The sequence below is a fragment of the Pongo pygmaeus genome, chromosome X, assembly GCF_028885625.2.
Source record: "Pongo pygmaeus isolate AG05252 chromosome X, NHGRI_mPonPyg2-v2.0_pri, whole genome shotgun sequence".
NCBI classification, from domain to species: domain Eukaryota; kingdom Metazoa; phylum Chordata; class Mammalia; order Primates; family Hominidae; genus Pongo; species Pongo pygmaeus.
The window spans coordinates 149,197,003-149,218,226 of record NC_072396.2 but is presented as its reverse complement, the minus strand read 5'-3'; positions in this window follow the sequence as shown (position 1 = coordinate 149,218,226).

Below are 21,224 nucleotides of genomic sequence, written 5' to 3'. Positions count from 1 at the left end.
GTGTTTTTGGTCACAAGGTAGCAAATTTGGCTTAAAGAGTACAAATTAAATAATAAGCCCAAATGCTTTTCAGGTTCATGGATTTAAGTAAAATCTTTGATAAGTTAGTGTTACAATTGTTGGTTAAGTAATATTAAAAATGTCTTCAGAATTGTCAGCATAAATTTTTGTTTGCATTTATTAAGTTATTTCATACTTATCCCTGCCAAATACTATAAGGTGTCAAAATTTGGCATAAATATTATTAAACTGTAAACCCAGCCAAAACAGAATGATCTTTGTTTGTAAATTTTTTTTAAAAATAAGACATTAATATTGGTATAATGAAAACAGCTAAATCTTAAATTATTTGGTAAAATAACCATATATTTAATCTTAAGGTTCTTAGGTAAAAACCTCAAATTTCTAGGCTGTAAAATAGTTGACAAGAAAATAACTTTAGATAATGACTATCATAGTTTTTTTTTTTTTTTTACCACGATTAAAGTAATTTTTTCTCATTTCTTATTAAAGTAATCTCAGATAAAAAAACTGTAATAGTCATTATCTAACGTTATTAAGGTTATTTTTAACTTTAATAAAAAATAAGAATAAAAAATAAAATAGGTAAATGTAATGGGATAAATACTTATAGAAAAACTTGTCATAATTTAGAATCTAAAGTTAAATAATAGATATTCCATTTAATGGGTATTTTCCAATTAAAAAATACATATTGTAAGAAAACATTCTAAAAATGAGTGTAGTCATTAAAAAATGAATAATTTTTGTCTAATTCAATGTATTTAAAGATTGTGTATAAAACAAGGAAAAAGGAACTAGGAAATAAAAGAAATGTAAATAATGTTATAGAAATTAAGAGGTATTTTTGGTAAGAAAGCTTAAAGAAAAATAATTTTCCATGAGAAGGGATCTTGTATGGTACATTTTTGTCCTAGAATAAAATGACTGTTTAAGAAAGAGGAATGTTCAAGACAAACTGGAAAGTGCAAGCCTGTCATGAATGGTCTGTGTAAGTTATAATAAGAAATTTTATGGAAAAAAAAACTTTTATATGATCAAGTTGTCTATAAGTAAAGGGAAATTATTTATAATGATCTTTCTAGAGGTCAGGTTTTGATATTAAAAAAGGAATCACTTATACACTAAATAATTGGTTAGAAAAATAAAATTTTCTTAAGGTATTTGCTTTACTCTTAATAAAATTACAAGATGTTGTATATTTTTTATCACACAAAGTTAAACTTACTGCATTTCACTGTTTTCTGTTATAGCTCCGCTTTTAAAATGCCTGAAATAATAATTCTAGCCTTCAACTCATTTTCAGATTCTGTAGGTATTTTTGTCGTTGTTGTTCTACCAGTTGTGGCCTAATGCTAAAAACGTTTTGTCTTTAAGGTCTAAAGGAAATGTTTATTTCTAACACAATATTCTATGCCCTTGGCTTTAAATTGTTCTATGAATCCAAAAATTTGCACTTATAACCCAGGAAACACTCTTTGTATGTCTAACTAATTAAAATACTCTTCTCATTAGTTTTGACTTGTAGATTTTCTAAACGGAGTCCCCTAGGAAACAGCAGTCACACTGCGGAAGGTCTTTTCTTTTGCCTTTGGGCAACTGGCCTCATAAGCAGACTTTAAACTTTATTGAAATAATTCTTATGTTATTATTACTAAGTTTTACAGTTTGCTTAGAAAAAAACTAAGATTAAAAACTGTTTTCTTAATTAAGATTATTACATTCATGTGACTTTCTGTATGTGCTTTTAAAGGCCTTGTGCCATTAAGTTATGGGGCTTTGACTCCTGGATCTAAATCTTAAACACTGACAGCAGGTAAAACTTCAACCTCAGACCTGGTAGAAGGTGTCAATCAAAATAAACTACATTCATGAGACACAGGGCTAGAAATTAAAACTATTCAACTCGAGGCCCAGGGACTATCACAGAAGAGGCGGGCACGTGAGATTTTAGGGGCCAATTTCGAGTGATAAAATAAGTTCATTTTCTCTATAAATCAATCATTAATGTCAAAGGCACACTGATGGAAGGCCAGCATATGGGCCCCTGTGTCAGATTAATAAGATTTTTCTGGAGCATTAACAACTTCTTAATAAAAGGTTATAAAGGTTATAAAAAGGCTTATGGAAATTATGTATTATGGTCAAAATAATTAAAATTCTATAGATTATACAATTTTAAAAAGAAATTTAATTGTCCTTATGTTGTTTTTATTAGGGCTTATTTTTTGGGAAATTAAGTCTCCTCTCTCAAAGAATAAAGGTTTTCACCCTTTTTTTTTTTTTTTGAAATCTTTGTTATCATTTTGGCTAAATGAATGACTTATTTTACAATGACCTCTGATCCTATTTTGTGATATCAAGTTTTTTAAACTTTTTATATTTAACAAATTTTCCAAAATCAAATTCTTACTTGGTTCTCATAAACTTTTTTGATATTAGTCACCTGAAGTTCAAAAGAAACATATTTAGCTTATCTGATATCATAAAATCATACAGGAAATATTGTCAAATATGAAACAGTATTTAACCTTCTTTGGATTATATGTCTATAAATGTGTAATTAGTATGTGTTCCAGAATTCTATGACATGCCTGTGATTCTGTTATGTCTTAGCACATGTTATTAGTAGTAATTATGGTTATTATGTAAAACTGTTGTATGCCACAGAAGTGACCAAATTTCCTTGTCAATTGTGCCTTTATAACTGTTTTAGGACTTTTGTCATCTATGGTTGTTTTACTGTTATCCTTTCCAAAAGGTGGTTTTGTAATCAGCATAGGACTCTGTATTCATCCATTTTCACACTACTATAACAAAATTCCCAAGACTGGGTAATTTATAAAGCAAAAAGGTTTCATTAACTCACAGTTTTGCATGGCTGGAGAGGCCTCAGGAAACTTACAATCATAGTGGAAAGGGAAGCAGGCACGTCTTACATGGCAGCAGGCAAGAGAGACAGTGTGTGTCAGTGCAAGAAAAACTACCATTTAAAAAACCATCAGATCTCATGACAGTTCACTCCCTTTCATGAGAACAAGGTGGGAAAAACCACCCCGATAATCCAATCACTTCCCACCAGGTCTCTTCCTAAACACCCAGGGATTACAATTCAAGATGAGCTTTGGGTTGGGACACAAAGGTCTAACCATAACAGACTCTTACGGGTGCTCTTGAATGGAGGTTTTTGGAAGTTGTGACACTAGAATAGAAGAAAAACTTTTAGGACTCCCATGGAGAGCTGAAATGTTCATGAATATCAAGCAAAACAGGAGTTACTTGCACAGACTGAACTAGTAGAAGACTGAGATAAATCATTCTATGATTTTTTGCTTACAACGTTGTTGATCCTTTGTTTTTCAGAGCTAAAAAATCTTTTCTTTAGAGTTATTTGTAGGTTTTAATTATTGAGTAATGTATGCTCTTATAAACAAAATTTGGTGCATATTTCTTTCCACCTGATTTATCAAAAATTTGGAAACCAGCTGTGAGTATTTTTAACTGATGGCAATATAATTATTTGCATGAGTGCAATAGGAATCTGTTTACTTTTGTAATAGGACACTTTTGGAGACACTGGTTATTTTAACAAAGTTTTGACTGAAATGATGTGCTTTCAGATTCTTTTAAGAAATCAAAGTTGACTTTTAGAGTCAATAAAAGCCCCTTGGGAAAGCTGGTCTCATACCTTGTCCACACAGTCCCTGTACAGGTTCCTGATCTGTGGTAAATAAAAAAAGTCACTTTCTTTTTTTTTATTATCAAGGTTCAAATATACTGAAATGCCTATTTACAAATCATGCAGATTTAAGGTATTATATTTTATATGAATGAAATATTTTAATGTGTATGAAATCATAGACAAAAATAGAATAGTGATCATATAAAAGGAATAATATTGAGAAATATTGAGGAATTCAAGGATCATTGAGACCTAAAAGTTTTTCATAATTGATGAAAATTATGAACTAATGAATACAGGAGGTATTGTGTCCGGAATTGGTGGGTTCTTGGTCTCACTGACTTCAAGAATGAAGCCGCGGACCCTCGTGGTGAGCGTTACATTTCCTAAAGGCGGCATGTCTGGAGTTTGTTCCTTCTGATGTTCGTATGTGTTCGGAGTTTCTTCCTTCTGGTGGGGTTCGTGGTCTCCCTGGCTCAGGAGTGAAGCTGCGGACCTTCGCGGTGAGTGTTACAGCTCTTAAGGTGGTGCGTCTGGAGTTGTTCATTCCTCCCGGTGGGCTTCTGGTCTCGCTGGCTTCAGGAGTGAAGCTGCAGACCTTCGCGGTGAGTGTTACAGCTCATAAAGGCAGTGTGGACCCAAAGAGTGAGCAGCAGCAAGATTTATTGCAAAGAGCGAAAGAACAAAGCTTCCACAGTGTGGAAGGGGGCCCAAGCCAGTTGCCACTGCTGGCTCGGGCTGCCTACTTTTCTTCTCTTATCTGGCCCCACCCACATCCTGCTGATTGGTAGAGCCCAGTGGTCTGTTTTGACAGGGCGCTGATTGGTGCTTTTACAATCCCTGAGCTAGACACAAAGGTTCTCCACATCCCCACCAGATTAGCTAGATATAGAGTGTGGACACAAAGGTTCTTCAGGGCCCCACCAGAGTAGCTAGATACAGAGTGTCAATTGGTGCATTCACAAACCTTGAGCTAGACACAGGGTGCCGATTGGTGTGTTTACAAACCTTGAGCTAGATACGGAGTGCCGATTGGTGTATTTACAATCCCTGAGCTAGACATAAAAGTTCTCCACCTCCCCACCAGACTCAGGAGCCCAGCTGGCTTTGCCCAGTGGATCCCGCACCAGGGCTGCAGGTGGAGCTGCCTGCCAGTGCGAGGCGGTGCGCCCGCACTCCTCAGCCCTTGGGCGGTCGATGGGACTGGGCGCCGTGGAGCAGGGAGCAGTGCTGGTCCGGGAGGCTCGGGCTGCACAGCAGCCCACGGGGGGAGGGGGCGGAGGGGGGGGAGGCTCAGGCATGGCATGCTGCAGGTCCCGAGCCCTGCCCCGCGGGGAGGCAGCTAAGGCCTGGCGAGAAATGGAGCGCAGCGCCAGTGGGCTGGCACTGCTGGGGGACCCAGCACACCCTTTGCAGCCCCTGGCCCGGGTGCTAAGTCTCTCATTGCCCGGGGCCGGCAGGGCCGGCCCGCTGCTCCCAGTGCGGGGCCCGCCAAGCCCACACCCACCCGGAACTGGTGTTGGCCCGCAAGCAGCGCGCGCAGCCCCAGTTGCCGCCCGCGCCTCTCTCTCCACACCTCCCCGCAAGCTGAGGGAGCCGGATCCGGCCTTGGCCAGCCCAGAAAGGGGCTCCCACAGTGCAGTGGTGGGCTGAAGGGCTCCTCAAGTGCCGCCAAAGTGGGAGCCCAGGCAGAGGAGGCGCCAAGAGCGAATGAGGGCTATGAGGACTGCCAGCACGCTGTCACCTCTCAGTATCGTTTATCCACAATAAAATATATAAAAGGAAAACCAAGTATTTCTGTGAAACTACCGAAAGCCAAAGACAAATAAAAAGATCTGAAAATAAACTATTCAAAAATGTAAAAATAATTTTTATTTAAGGTAAAATATTATAACCATCAACATAGAATTCTCTATACTCAGACAAACTATCTTATAAGAACATAGGGGAAAATAACTATAAATAAACAAAACTGAGATAATATATTAACAAATAATTTTCACTGAAGAGTTTTCCAAAAAAATTATCCAGGCAGAAGAAAGAAAGATTTCAGAAGGAAAGTCTGAGATACGAGCTAGAATGGTAAAAACATAAGTTGTTAGAGAAATAGATAAAACTAAATAAAAGGTGTCTATATAAAATACTGTCAAATATTGTTACACAATGTTTGGTATGTAGTAACTTTATTACCATTTAGTTACAAGTTGCATTGTGATTTTTCCACCTCAATTGGTATTTAGGAGTGCGTTTTTGCATTCCTATGCATATATATGCACATAGTATGTATATCTACATTTTAACATTGCATTATCATTGATTTCTAATCTAAATACCTGGTCAGATATTTTTCATCTGTGTCATACCAATTCTTTGGAACTTGTTAAAGCTTCCTTTATTTATTAGTTATGCTTCAAAAACACTCATGACCTAGGTAACAGAAGACACATTCAACTGGAATTTTGATGAAGATATGTTTATCAATATGTCAAGAAAGTCTGGGCACCTGGGGACTATCAACAATAAGACATTATTATCACCACCAAGTGTTAAGAGATAAAGGGATGAAACAGTGTTACTGGAGCCCCGTATGAGGTAGTGTCATGGGAAGCAGATAGGTACTCTACACAAAACTGAAGTTGTAGAAGGGCACTGCCATAACCATGGCATAAAGGCAGAGAAGAAGTAAGGAAAATTTGCCCCCATCTCTCCATTTTTATGCTCTTCAATCTCCTACTAGTGCCTCCCATTAGCCATAATGATCTAGAAGCCAGAGTGCAAAGAATCCAGGTTATATAGTTTACAGTGGTTAAGCACTTAGGGTACAGAACAAGGAAGCAAGAAGAGCAGAGAATTAATGGTAAAAGAAAATAAATAGAAAATATCCAGCAAATTTTTTGAGATGTGATGTGACATAATTTATATTTGTTCTATTTTTTGCTCAAACATAATGTTATATATGTTCTTATATTAGTTATTGTCCAACTAGAAATCACTGGGTATGTTTTACAGAGAGGGAATTTAATACTGATAATTGGTTAACAAATGATGTTAATGCAGCAAAGCCAAACAGAAAGGTGAGACAATTGAGAGATTAGAAAGAGCAGAAAGCTGCTATTGTCTCTAGGTCTGGATAGATACAGAAAGTAGGTGGTGTTTCTCAGAAACCAGAAACCAGGACCATCTTGAGGAAACTAAAATCAATGTGATGGCAGACTAGATGTAATGGGACCATAAAATGAGAAGATCTTCAGTAGAGAACTGAAACCACAAAGGAAAGGCAACTGCTGTTAGAAAATATTGCCTGTGTTGGTTGGTGTGCAAAGGCCGGGAAGACTATGGTTTCTCTTGCCTTTCCCTGGTGTTCATTGGCTAAATCAACCGGCAAGGATGTCTGGGAAGCATAGTTTTTCTGATATGAATAATAATTGGATCTGTGGATGAACAGGCAATGATCTGCCCATTTCTCTGTTTGATAGATACAGGACTGCACATATTTATCAGATAAAACTTGTTAGCCATGATCTTTGAATTTTCTTTGTTTTTTTGAGACGGAGTCTCACTCTGTCGCCAGGCTGGAGTGCAGTTGTGTAATCTTGGCTCACTGTAACCTCTGCCTCCTGGGTTCAAGTGATTCTCCTGCCTCAGCCTCCTGAGTAGCTAGGACTACAGGAGTGTGCCACCACGCCCAGCATATGTTTGTATTTTTAGTAGAGACGGGGTCTCGCCATGTTGGCCAGGATGGTCTAAATCTCTTGACCTCGTGATCCACCTACCTTGGCCTCCCAAAGTGCTGGGATTACAGGCATGAGCCACTGCAACCCAGCCAAACAGTGGAATTTTCTATACTCATAAATTTTCTCTGTCATTTTGTTTCTATTAAATGTGTGTTAAAATCAACCATATTAATTGTGACTTTGATAGTCCCTTATTGTTCTGTCACATTTTATTTTATATAATTTGAGACTATTCTGTCAGGGGTGTAAAAATTCAAGATTTTAACATTTCTTGGTGAATTTTTTTTATCATTATGCTGGGAGTCTGTTTCAATGAATATTCTTTACATAAATTATTTGTGTTGTTATTTATATTTTCACAGCTATGTTCATGGATATTTTATTTTCATGTTTTTGTTTTATCTTCAAATTGTGTGTTGTTTCATCTATAATTGGTCTCCTTAAGCAACTCTCCACTGATGTGAAAGTATCTTTCAATAGGTAAGTCTAATTTAATTACTTTTATGTTGTTTGCTAATACTGTCAGGTTTTTTTCTTGTCACAAACTTTACTCGATCAAATGCAGTGGTCAAATGTTTTGCGTTTTTGTGTCTGTCTGAAGAGTGTTTAGGGATGACCACGTCATGCACACAAGAAATTATAATTTACCTTTTGGTAGAACTGACACCAATTACATTAAAATAAAAGAGGACCTTTGGAAATTTCATCCTAATTCCTCTTTATGCTTTGATCTGATGGGTCAAATTTTTCTTGGTGAGTTTGAATTTTATTTTAAGTGTAGTGGGTATCCAACTAGAAGTTTAAAAATGTCTAAATGATATAATCTCATTTAAGTGTTAAAAAGATGAATCTGGCTGAAGTATCAATAGACTGTGGGGCTAGAGTAAAAGCAGGATCAGTCATCCAGGTAAGAGATGATGGCAGCTTCCTCTAGGATAAGAGTAGTGTAGGAAGTAAGAAGACAGAAATTCTGAATGTATTTTGAAAATAAAGCCCATCTGTTTGTTAATAGAGAAAAATAGATGAATCAAAGTAAGTTCTTAGGTTTTAAGGCTGAGCAACTGAGTTAACAGCGGTGCCATTCATTGAGATGTGGTCTGGGGAAGAAGCAGGTTTGAGATAGGAAACAACAGGATCTCTAGATATACTAATGCAGAAGTAACTGAATCCATAATCTAATTATAACATTAAGGTTTTCCCAAATACTTCATCCCATGGTCTGTTCTGAAATTCCACATGCTTACAATTGACGAAGGAGAGTCTAGATTTTAAAGAATGTAGCTGGAGGCTTAATGAGCTCCTAAGAACATACTGGATACATTGTGAGAAGACTGATGATTGAAGTGGGCTGGAGAGGAGAAGTAACCCCCCCGCCACAACACTGCTTTTGGTTCTAGAATTTCAGTTTCTCCTGATTATTCCTTCTACCCTAGGCAAGTGCAGTTATTTTACCCCATAAATCACCTCAATTAAATGTATTTGATGCATTTGCTTTAAGAAGATCCTCTTAAAAACTAGTGCTTGCATTTCCAAACTGAAGCCAGGAAAGTAAATTGTGACTTTTAGAGCAAAACTGTGTGCCTTATTCCTAGTGAATGAATAAAATTACAGTTACACATTATATTCATCTGTTTTTATATTTTCTGTCACAGTACTAGCTCATTTAATATTCACAAATATAGCAATACAGCTATTTTAAACCTTGAAAATTAAACATATAAATTGCTTAAGAGTTACAATCTGACACAGTAATCCCTCATTCTGTAATTTACAGTTTGGCAGTAATGAAGTTCATAAACAGAAATAGCAGTGCTAAAACACATGGAAAAAGAAGTTCTAAGTTATAATGACCAGTTACAATAAAAAACAGTTTTTGAATTGTTATGATTAATAATAGCTTAATTGAATACTATTACATCTGACAAATAATTTTTCAATTTTAACATTTAAATTAATATTCTAATATTATTGCCTGATTGCAGTAGTTTTATAAGAGTTGTAATTATTTTATAATAATCAAGCTCTATAACAATTATTTCAAATTGTTATAACTTTTGTGTAAAGATAGCATGGAAATTCAGCATTCTACTCCTAGGTATTTAGCTAAGAGAAATGAAAATAAATGTCCACACTGAAACTTGTACAGGAATGTTTATAGATGCATGAATCATAATAAACAAAAGTTGATCCCAAATATTCATCAAGTAAAGAATGGATACACATGTTATATGTGCACAGTGGACTATTACTTACCTACAAAAATAAATGAAGTACTGATACATACTACAATGTCCATGAGCCTTGGAAACATGCTAAGTGAAAGTAGTCAGACACAGAAGGCCACATATTGTATGAACCTATTCATATCAAATGTTCAGAAAAAGCAAACTTACTGAGGCAGAGAGTAAAGTAGTGGTTGCCTATGGCGGAGGAAGGAGGGTGGAATGGGAATAAGCAGTGACTGCTGATGAGTTTGAGGTTACATTATGCGGTGATGAAAATGATTTAACATCAAATACTCATGAAGATATCACAACTCAGTGAATATATTAAATTGTATGCATTAATAGAGTAAATTTTATGGTATGTAAACTATGTTTTAATAAGCTACTGTTAGAGAGAGGGTAGAGTATGATGGCAAAATAGAAGGCTCCAATGATTGTCCCCCTCCACAAAGACACCACTATAACAACTATCTACATAAAAATAGCACCTTCATAAGAACCAGGAATCAGGTAAGCACTCACAGTATCTGGTTATAACGTCATATTGCTGGAAGAGGCACTAAAGAGGTAGGAAAAACAGCACTGAATAGCCAATGTCACTCATCACCTATTCCCCTGCAGCAGCAGCATAATGAAGAGAGAGTTTTGGTGCATGGGGCGAGAGAGACTGCAGCAATTGTGAGGCATTAAATTCAGTGCAGTACTGTTAAGAGCAGAAAGGAAAACCAGACCCAGCTCAGCTGGCAGCCACCCACAGCATTGAAACCAGTGCTAAGCGAGGGGCCCTAAAAATATGAAATGCAGGCTAGGCCACAAGGCTGCAAATTTTACATGAGCATTAGTGCTGAAATGGGTCCAGAGACAGTAGACTGGGGATCACATGACCTACTGGGATACCAGTCAGGGTATCTAAGGGAGTGCAGGCATAACCCCTCCCCTAATTCCAGGTTGCACAGCTCCCAGCTCCGAAAAAGACACCTTCCTTTTACTTGAGGAGAGGAGAAGGAAGAGTGGGGAGGACATTATATTGCATCTTGGATACAAGCTCAGCCAAAGTAGGATATAGCGCTGGTCAGAGTCGTGAGGTTCCCATTCAAGACCCTAGCTCCTGGCCAACATTTCTAGACACACCCTAGCCCAGAAAGGAACCTGCCACCTTAAAGGGAAGGACCCAGTCCTGGCAGCATTCATCGCCTGCTGTCTAAAGAGCCCTTTGACCTGAATGAACAGCAGTGATTTCCAGGTGTTATGGTGTGGGCCTTAGCTGAGACTCGGAGACTTGTTGGTTTTAGGTGAGTCTCAGCACATTCTCAGCTGTTGTGGCTACAGGACGAGGCTCCTTCTGCTTGACAATTGCAGAGGAAAAGGAAAGGATCCTTTTTCTTGGGCCTTATGTACCAGCTCGGCCACAGGGTGGTAGAGCAAAAAAAAAAAAAAAAAAAAAAAAATAGCACTTGAGGTTTCTGATTCCAAGAATTGGCTCTTGGATGACATTCCTGGACCTTCCCTGGGCAAAAAGGGAGCCCATCACCCTGAAGGATGAGTCCCAGGCCAGGCAGAATTCACCACAAGCTGACTTAAGAACACCTGGGCCTTAAGGGTACATTGCTAGTACTCTGGTAGTACTCTCCATTGGCTTCTGGTGGCAGTGGCCACAAGGTGAGGCTCTTCTGCCTTTGGAAGGGGGAAGTATATGTGAGAAAGACTGTGTCTTTTAGTTTGAATTCTAGCTTACTCATACTACAATAGAACACCAGGTAGATGTCTAAGATTTTCGACTCTAGTTCCTAGCTCCCAGATAGCAACTTTGAACCCATGGGGCCTGGGAGAATATGCTGCCCTATAGGAAAAGACACAGGCCTGGCGGGCTTTGCCATCTGCTGATTGTAGAGCACTAGGTCCTTGAGGGATCATACGATGTAGCCAGGGAGTGGTTACAGTGGACCTTGGGTGAGAACCAGTGCTGTGCTGGCTTCAGGTCTGACGCCGTGCAGTCCTAGTACTGGTGGCCACAAGGGTACTTGTGTTACTCCACCTCCGGCTTCAGGTTGTTCAGAATGGAAAGAGGGACTCTGATTGAAGGAAAATAAAGAAAACAAGAGTCTTGGTCTTGTAAGCCAGAGAATACTTCAGATCTTATCCAGGACAATCAAAGTTGTATTTCTGTGAGTCTGTAAGAACCACTGTATTAATGGGCCTGGGATGCCCCCTAAAGCAGATACAGCTTAGATCACAACATGCAAGTCCTTTCAAATATCTGGAGAGCATTCCTAAGAAGACAGTGATGACTATGATAAATACTTAACTCTTCAATGCCCAGACACAGACTAACATCTACAAGAATCAAGACCATCCAGGAAAACATGACATCACCAAATAAACTAAGTCACCAGGGACCAATCCTTGAGAAACAGAGATATGTGACTTTTCGGATGGAGAATTCAAAATAGCTGTTTTGATGAGACTCAGAACAATTCAATATAACACAGAGAAGGAAAGATAAGTTTAATAAATAGATTGAAATAATTACAAAGAAGAAGACATTTGGGAGCTGAAAATTCAATAGACATAATGAAGAATGCATCAGAGTGTTTTAGTAGCAAAATGTATCAAGCAGAAGAATTAGTGAGCTTGAAAATACACAGAGGAGAAAAAAAGAAAAAAGAATAAAAATCAAGGAAGCATGGATATAGAATCTAGAAAATCAATAAAAAGGGAATATCCAGGAGTTTTTTGCCTTAAAAAATAAGTAGAGAAAGAGATAGTGGTAGAAAGTTTTTTCAAAGGAATAATAATAGAGAACATTCTAAACCTACAGAAAGATAGCAATATCCAAGTTCAAGAGCGTTATAAAACACCAGGAAGATTTAACCCAAAGAAGACCACCTTAAGGCATTTAATAATCAAACTCCTAAAGGTCAAGCGTAAAGAATGGATCCTAAAAGTAGCAAGAGAAAATGAGCAACTAACATACAGTGGAGCTCCAAGACATCTGGCAGGAGAATTTTCAGTGAAAATCTTACAGGCCAGGTGAGAATGGCGTGACATATTTAAAGTGCTAAAGAAAACAAAACAACAACAAAAAACCCTTTTACCTTGGAATAGTATATCTGGTGAAAAGTATCCCTCAAAAATGAAGGAGAAATAAATATATTACCAGATTAAAAAAATGATTTCATCAACACCAGACCTTTTCTACAAGAAATGCCAAGGGAAGTATTTTGATCAGAAAGAAAATAACATTAATGAACAATTAGAGATCACCTGAAGATACAAAACTCACTGGAACAGTACATGGGAAAAATAAAATATTATAATACTGTAACTGTAGTGTGTAACATACCATTATCCTAAGTAAAAAAAAAAAAAACTAAACAAAGAATGAATCAAAAACAATATCTATGACAACTTTTCAAGACATAGTATAATAAGATATAAATAGAAACAACAACAAGTTAAGTGGAAAAATAAAGTTAATGCATAGAGTTTTAATTACTTTTTTTGGCTTGCTTGTTTGTTTATGCAAACAGTGTTAGGTTGTTATCAGGTTAAAATAATGGGTGTTAAGATAGTATTTGCAAGTCTCATGGGAACCTCAAACTAAACACCATATAATGGATTCACAAAAATTAAAAAGTGAGAAACTAAATCATATTGCCACTTGAAATCATGTTCAGTAAAAGGAAGACTGCATGGAAAGAAAGAAGAGAAGACCACAAAACAGTCGGAATCAAAAAACAAATTGACAGGAGTAAGTCTTTAGTTATCAATAATAGCATTTAATGTAAATAGACTAAACTCTTTAATCAAAAGACATAGATTGGCTGAAAGCATACAAAAACAAGACCCAATGACCTGTTGTAAACAAGAAACACACTTCACCTCTAAAAATACATGTAGACTGAAAATACCTATCAAAATATCAATGACATTCTTCACAAAAATAGAAAAAAAAATCAAATAATTATATGCAACCACAAAAGATCCAGAATAGCCAGCACTATCCTGAGCAAAAAGAACAAAACTGGAGGAATCATTACCTGATTTCAAATTAAACTACAGACGTATAGTAACCAAAACAGCATGATACTGGCATAAAAACAGACACATATGCCAATGGAACAGAATAGAGGACCCAAAAACAAACCCACACACCTACAGTGAACTCATTTTTTGATAAAGGTGCCAAGAACATTCACTGGGTAAAACACAGTCCCTTCAATGTATGATGCTCACAAAACTGGATATTCACATGCAGAAGAATGAACCTAGACCCCATTCCTTGCCATATATAAAAATAAACAATGGATTAAAGAATTAAATGTAAGACCTCAAACTATGAAACCATTATAGAAAAACTTTGGGGAATCTTTCCTGGACTTTGATCTGGGTAAAATTACAAGAGTAATACCCCACAAACACAGGCAACCAAAGCAAAATAGACAAATGGGATCACATCAAGTTGAAAAGCTTCTGAACAGCAAAGGAAACAATGAACAAAGTGATGAGACAACCCACAGAATGGTTGAAAATATTTGTCAACTACCCATCTGACAAGGGATTAATAACTGGAACTTGTAAGCAACAAAAACGACTCTATGGAATAAAAATATAATAATACTATCAAAAACTGGGCAAATAATTTGAATAGACATTTATCAAGAGAATACTTTCCAATGGCAAACAAGCATACACAAAGGTGCTCAACATCATTGATTATCAGAGAAATGCAAATAAAAACTAAAATGAGATATTATTTCACTCCAGTTAAAATGGCTTTTCTCCAAAAGTCGGGCAATAATAAATACTGGCAAAGATACGGTGAAAAGGGAACCCTTGTACACTGTTGATGGGAGTGCAAATTAGTATGATCACTGTGGGGAACAGTTTAGAGGTTCCTCAAAAAAACTAAAAGTAGAGCTACCACATGATCCAACAATCCCACCGCTGGGTATATAGTAAAAAGAAAGGAAATCAGTATCCCAAAGACATATCTGCACTCTCATGTTTGTTGCAGCACTGTTCACAATAGCCAAGATTTGGAAGCAACCTAAGTGTCCATCAACAGCTGAATGGATAGAGAAAATGTTGTATGTATACATCATGGAGTAGTATTTAGCCATAAACAACAATGAGCTCCTGTCATTTGCAACCACGTGGTTGGAACTGGAGATCGTTATGTTACATGAAATAAGCCAGGCACAAGAAGACAAACATTCCATGTTCTCACTTATTTGTGTGATCTAAACATTAAAACAATTAGACCCATGGAGTTAGACAGTAGAAGGATGGTTACCGGAGGCTGGAAAGAGTAGTATGGGTTTGAGGGGAAGGTGGAATGGTTAATTGTTACAAAAATCATAGTTAGAAATAATGAATAAGACTTACTATTTTATAGCGCAACAAGGTGACTATTGTCAATATTTTGATTGTATATGTTACTCTGACAGGGTATAATTGGATTGTTTGTAACACCAATAATAAATGCTTGAGGGGATGAACACCCCATCTCCCATGATGTGATTAGTGTGCATTGCATGCGTGTATCAAAGCATCTAATGTACCCATAAATAGATACACCAACTATGTACCCACAAACATTTAAAATAAGTAAAGCTACTATTATTAAAAAATGCAGCACGTAAATTAGACTGTCACTTGAAACCACCTTCCAAATAAGTCCCATCTTATTTTTGTTCTACTCTTTAAAAAATATAGCCTTTTCACAATATGACTTCTTGTGAAAAGAAAAGGTGGTAAAAGAATAAGCATTTTTTATTATTTTTCTGTCATTGCAAGTGGCTTTTGAACGGTTTATTAAAGGTCAAAGAAGCACAGTATTTTTGGAAATATTTTTGAAATACTTGAAATCTCAAACAATAAGTGTTGATTGTATAAGCAGACAAGCACAGATGGATGTAAAAAGTGCCCTTGCAATGCCAACTCAATATCTGAAAATTTGTCTCTAAAATAGAGTGATTTATTTTATTTTATGTTATTTTATTTTTCTTTTGTTTAGTCCTTTCCCCAACTAGAAAGCACTGTGAGAGCCATTTAGTAACTTGTGTTGTGGTTGAGCTTGTGAGGGCCAAAATAAAATGAGAAATGCTGACATAATGACATTCAGTTTCATCAAGCTCCTGGAGACCCAGACTAGTGTATCAGATCAGGCAGTTCAAAAGTGTGATATCCATCTTTCTCCTCAGAAGAAATCACATTTCTTTAGCTCTTTTGGAGAATTCAAGGGATGAAAAGACAGAATATGCCTGACTATAGCAGCAGAAATGCTAACAGCTCAAAAAGGCTGCTTTTAATAGAATGGCAAATTATACTTCCTAGTTTACACAGCACACTCACAGGCATTATCTTATTTGAGCCTCTAGACAAACCTTGATTTAGGTAGAATTTGTGCCCTTATCTCTATTGTGCAGACAGGAAATTAACCTCAGTGGTTGAAACTCACTTAAGTCCCATATCTAATATATGTCATAGCCAGAAATTGAACTTCCATTTCTGACTACTCCTCAGGGATATTTTTTTCATTGTATGCTGCTGCCAGCATCAACCAGGTGCCTGTTGAATAAGGCCTCCAGAACCCATTTTGACTTGTAAGGAAGTTGCTTCCCATCTATTGTGGATGCTTGATCAGGTCCTGATAGTTCACTAATGCCATCAGGCTCAAATCATCCCAACGCCAACTTTGATCTCTTTGCGTAGCTTATCATTTCTTCAAATATTTATTGTGTTTTACATAATCACTTTTACAATTGCTACCTCATGTCTACTTAGTATTTCTATCTTATTGCATCCGTACTCTTCCCATGGGAAGCGTCAAAGCAAAGTTGGCAAAAGCATTGCCTTTGGAGTCAAATAGAACACGTCTTACAATCCAGTTTTGTCACTTGCTAGCTTTGTGAACTTGAATACATTACTGAACCTAGTTGGGGCTCAGTTTTCTATGTAACACAGAGATAATAACCAAACCCATCTCAAATGTTGTAACATTTAAATGTAGGGTCGTGATAAAGTTTATCACCCATATAACTGTGGCAGGACCGCAGGTATAAATGGGAATGCTGTGAGCACCAAGGACATATAGTTACTCCACATACATAAAATAATTCTTGGAAGGGAAGTAGCACACTAGCTGGCTCATAGCAAGTCCTTTGCTCTTGATGTTCTCTCTGACTGAGACACTCTTTTTCTCACTCTTCCCTTGGTTGTCTTTTCTCATGCTTCATGCCTCAGTTTAAATGTAACCTCTTCTGAGCAGCTTTCCCTGACCACTTTATCTAGGTCATTGTATTTTCTTTCATAGAATTTACTGCAATTTAAACTTATGTATGTATTTCTGTACTTTGGTGGCTTATCTTTTCTACTGGGAGGTCCATTAAGGCAGAGACCACATCTTTTTCATTCACCGATGTATTCCTAGAAGCTAGCTTTATCCTTAGTACACAGCAGGTATTAAAACAATTTATAGAATGGATTAACAAATGCATGGATGTTAATTTTCTTTTCCTATACTAATGTTTCTAAATTGGGAAGATTTTGCCCCACAGGGAATAGTTTGCAAAGTCCGGAGACTTCTTTGGATGTCACAACTGGGGTGGGTGGAGTTGCTACTGGCATTTATGTGTAGAAGCCGAGGATGCTGCCAAACATCCTGCAAAGCACAGTAGTGCTCCCTACAACAGATATAGATATATAAGAGATTTTATTGTCCTGAGTGGGTGCAAAATTAATGGCAGTACTGGAAAAGGTAGCTGCATCTTAATCTTAAGTATTCATATCATTAAAATGGTGAAATATTATCAATTAGGCTTATTTTGTATCTCAAAAATTTGGCAGTAGATGGCACTAGAAGACACCACAGCTTACTCTCAAATTCTTTATAGATGAGTCTCCTTTAGGATTTATAATTTATCATAGTTAAATTTACCTCCTTCCTACACATACTTATTTCTCTACTAATCTAGATATATGAAAATTGCCTAGTAGTATTTCTGCCATTCAGCTCAACAAACATGAAGCCAGTGGCTAATATGCATAAGGCACTCTTCTGTGTATGGAGATAAGACAGAGGCATTTTCCTTCATGAGTTTACACTTTATGACTTATTCCTTGGGGTTAGCATTTTATTCCTGCACTTGATGAGCATCACTTGTGGTAATTCATTATTATTCAGTATTTCCAAAGTCCTAGGTAGGAATGTCTCTAGAGCATAATGATGCTTGGCATTAATACACATGAGTGAAGAGGAAGTGCAATTTGGCCTCCCAGATCATTTGTAAGGCTTATCCGACATCTAGAGTTTTGGTTCCTATAAAATGAATATCCGCGTTCTTTCCTGATAGTAGCAAACAATATTAATACATCTATGCTTCAGCTTTGTTAAAGCGCAAAGAATCACAGAACACATTTCAAGTGTTGTGGATGATTTTTGCTGTAGGAAATCTAGCAGACTATTTCTTCAAATTACAGTTATCAGGCACTACTTGTGTGTCAGGCATTGTACTAGGCACTGAGGATAGGAAGATTAACGAAACACAATTTCTGCACTGTGTTGATTCTGTCTCAGGTATTTTCACTTCTCTCACAGCCACCTCTACTAGCCCACTCCAAACCACCATTATCTCTTTCTTGGACTATTGCAGCAGCCTTCTCACTAGACTTTTTTCTTCCACATTCTTAATGTTAATTTCCTGAATGGTCCTTGTAGAATAGAAGTTAGATTTGCCATGCATTAACTGGCTTTCCATTACAATTAGAATAAAATGTAACCATACGTGACCAAGCTTATCTCAAACTGTCTGATCTCCTCTCCTATATGTCTTTTCCTTGTTCACTTTGCTGCAGTCTCATTGGACTCAATGCTATTCCTTGGACAAATTAAGTGCATTGCCACCTCGGGGCCTTTATACTTTCAACTTCCTTAATGTAGAATGCTCTTCCTCACTTACACCCAAGTTTTATACAGCCTTTTTTTTTTTTGTCAAATTTTAGCTCTCAACCAGGCTTTCTTTTTTAGTACCTCCTGTTTCTCCCTATTTCTTATTTTGCTTTATTTTCTTCAGAGGTTATGGATGAATTGTTCATTTTGGGGTGATATGTCATTTTTAAACCATATTCATATACTTTTTTTCAGAAAAAGAAGCAAAAGTATATGTCAAATATTCTAGTATGCATTTTCTCAGTGGTTTATTGTCTATCATACCACTATAATAAAACTTCCATGAAAGCAGAAAACTTCTGTCTTTTTCATAACAACTGTTTACTTATGCCAAGAACACTTTCTGGAACATGGCAGGTACTTAATATATGTTGAAGAAGTTACTTTCCCAGGATTTCATTTGATGTGTAAAAATCCATATTGGAAATTAGTAAATTTTAAAGGGGGTGTTTCATTGGTAATTTGATGATGTAATGAATATATATGTAATTTTTTTTCTAAGAAATTAATTAATTACAAGCATTAAAACTAGAAGTTATTTGATTCATTGGCAGCAGCAGTTACAAAATTTGAGTTTCTAATTTGGGCTCTGTAAATATGTATGACCTTGAGCCAGTCATTTCACTTTTTAAAATTTGTTTCCTCATATGGATAGTGAGTGATTAATTCTCACCCTCTGTATCTCATGCAGATTTGATGTTTAAATTATATAATTGTTGTGAAAATCCTGATAGACTATATTATCTCATATGTTTAAGTGTGGAATTCTATATATTTTTTTGTTTTGGGAAATTAGAGAGTCCTTCAGTTCAATTGATTGTTAATTTTCACAATATACAAATCCAACAAAAAGTTGTAGTGTGGTTATATTTTGGAAGACCTTTATGTGTTTTTTAAATCTCCAGTATTGATTTAGTGATATGCCCCAAAAATTGAGAAATCAAGGAGAATGAAAGGTAAGGACACTAGAACACTAAACAAGCGGACCAAATCATCAAATTTCAATTTGAAAATCAAAATAAAAAGTTAAGGATGTGTAAAAAAGTAAACAAAAAATACTTCGTGTGCTGGTTTCCTTTATGGTTGCATTCAACTACTTTGCATATTTTGTAGTGGTAAAATGAATAGAAATATTCAAATTGAAGACTTATATTGGAACTAACATAAACCAACAGAAAGGGTGAATTAACAAACACAGAACGCTGTCAACTGGTTCAGGAAGAGAAAAATCAAAAAAGTTTCTGGATTTTAATGGTTGTTTGAATTGACTAAACATTCAGTTCAACTTTTCAAAAAGCAGTTGAACATGTTAAGGAAAGAAGAAAAATATCAGTGTAGCAATCAGGTAGAAAAAGTTTGTTCTACAATGAGGTTAGTAGCTCAGGTATAATATTAGTATGACACACTTAATTTTCTTTAGAAGCAGTTCTGAACAACTATCTTATAAAAATGAAAGGATTATTGCTTATTTGAAATTTTCAAAGTCTGAAAAATACATTTATTGAAAACCCCATAATTATTTAAGTATCTGCCAATATCTAAGTATATCCAGTTGTGTAGACTGTAGCCAAATACCTTTCTACATATAATATAAAATATGCTTCCTACTTCCATATTTATTGCAGCACTATTCAAAATAGCCAAGAGAGAGGTGGAATCAACCTAAGAGTCCATCAACTGATGAATGGATAAAGAAAATGTGTGTAAATGCCTGTTACCCCCTGCTCCCTGTGTGGATTCTTTTTTTTTTTTTTTTAATTATACTTTAAGTTTTAGGGTACATGTGCACAACGTGCAGGTTTGTTACATATGTATACATGTGCCATGTTGGTGTGCTGCACCCATTAACTCTTCATTTAACATTAGGTATATCTCCTCATGCTATCCCTCCCCACTCCCCCCACCCCACAACAGGCCCTGGTGTGTGATGTTCTCCTTCCTGTGTCCATGTGTTCTCATTGTTCAATTCCCACCTATGAGTGAGAACATGCGCTGTTTGGTTTTTTTGTCCTTGCAATAGTTTGCTGAGAATGATGGTTTCCAGCTTCATCCATGTCCCTACAAAGGACATGAACTCATCATTTTTTATGGCTGTATAGGATTCTTTTGTGCAGCAAAGGCAGCTGTGCTGTTCCCTGGAACATTACCCTGGTGGTCAGGGAACTGCCCTTTAACCCCCAGTGTGGCTGCTGCTTGCACCTGCACGTGGGGAGCCAGAGTGTGGACTTACCTGACCAAGCCCCCACCAGCTTTGCGCTTCAACCTGCACTGGTGGCATAACAGAATGGACAGAGACAGGATCATATAGGTGTTCCATGGCCCTGTCCAATGCCTGAGGCATAAGAATGCCTCCCTTGGGTAACTTAAGGCAAGCACGAATTCCGCTGCTACCACCACATTTCATGCTCTTTTACAAGCATCACCTTCTGGCTGGAGGCCAACTGGAAAAGCCTGTTACAACATCTGCAGACACAATAACACAGCACTCAGGAAGGAAAAAAAAAAAACAAAAAGCTTTTGTGTAACCTCAGCTATCACCATTGCCCTAGCAACAGCCTGGAGTGTGGCAGACCCACTGGGCCACTAGACATGGAGGAGCAGCAGGATTC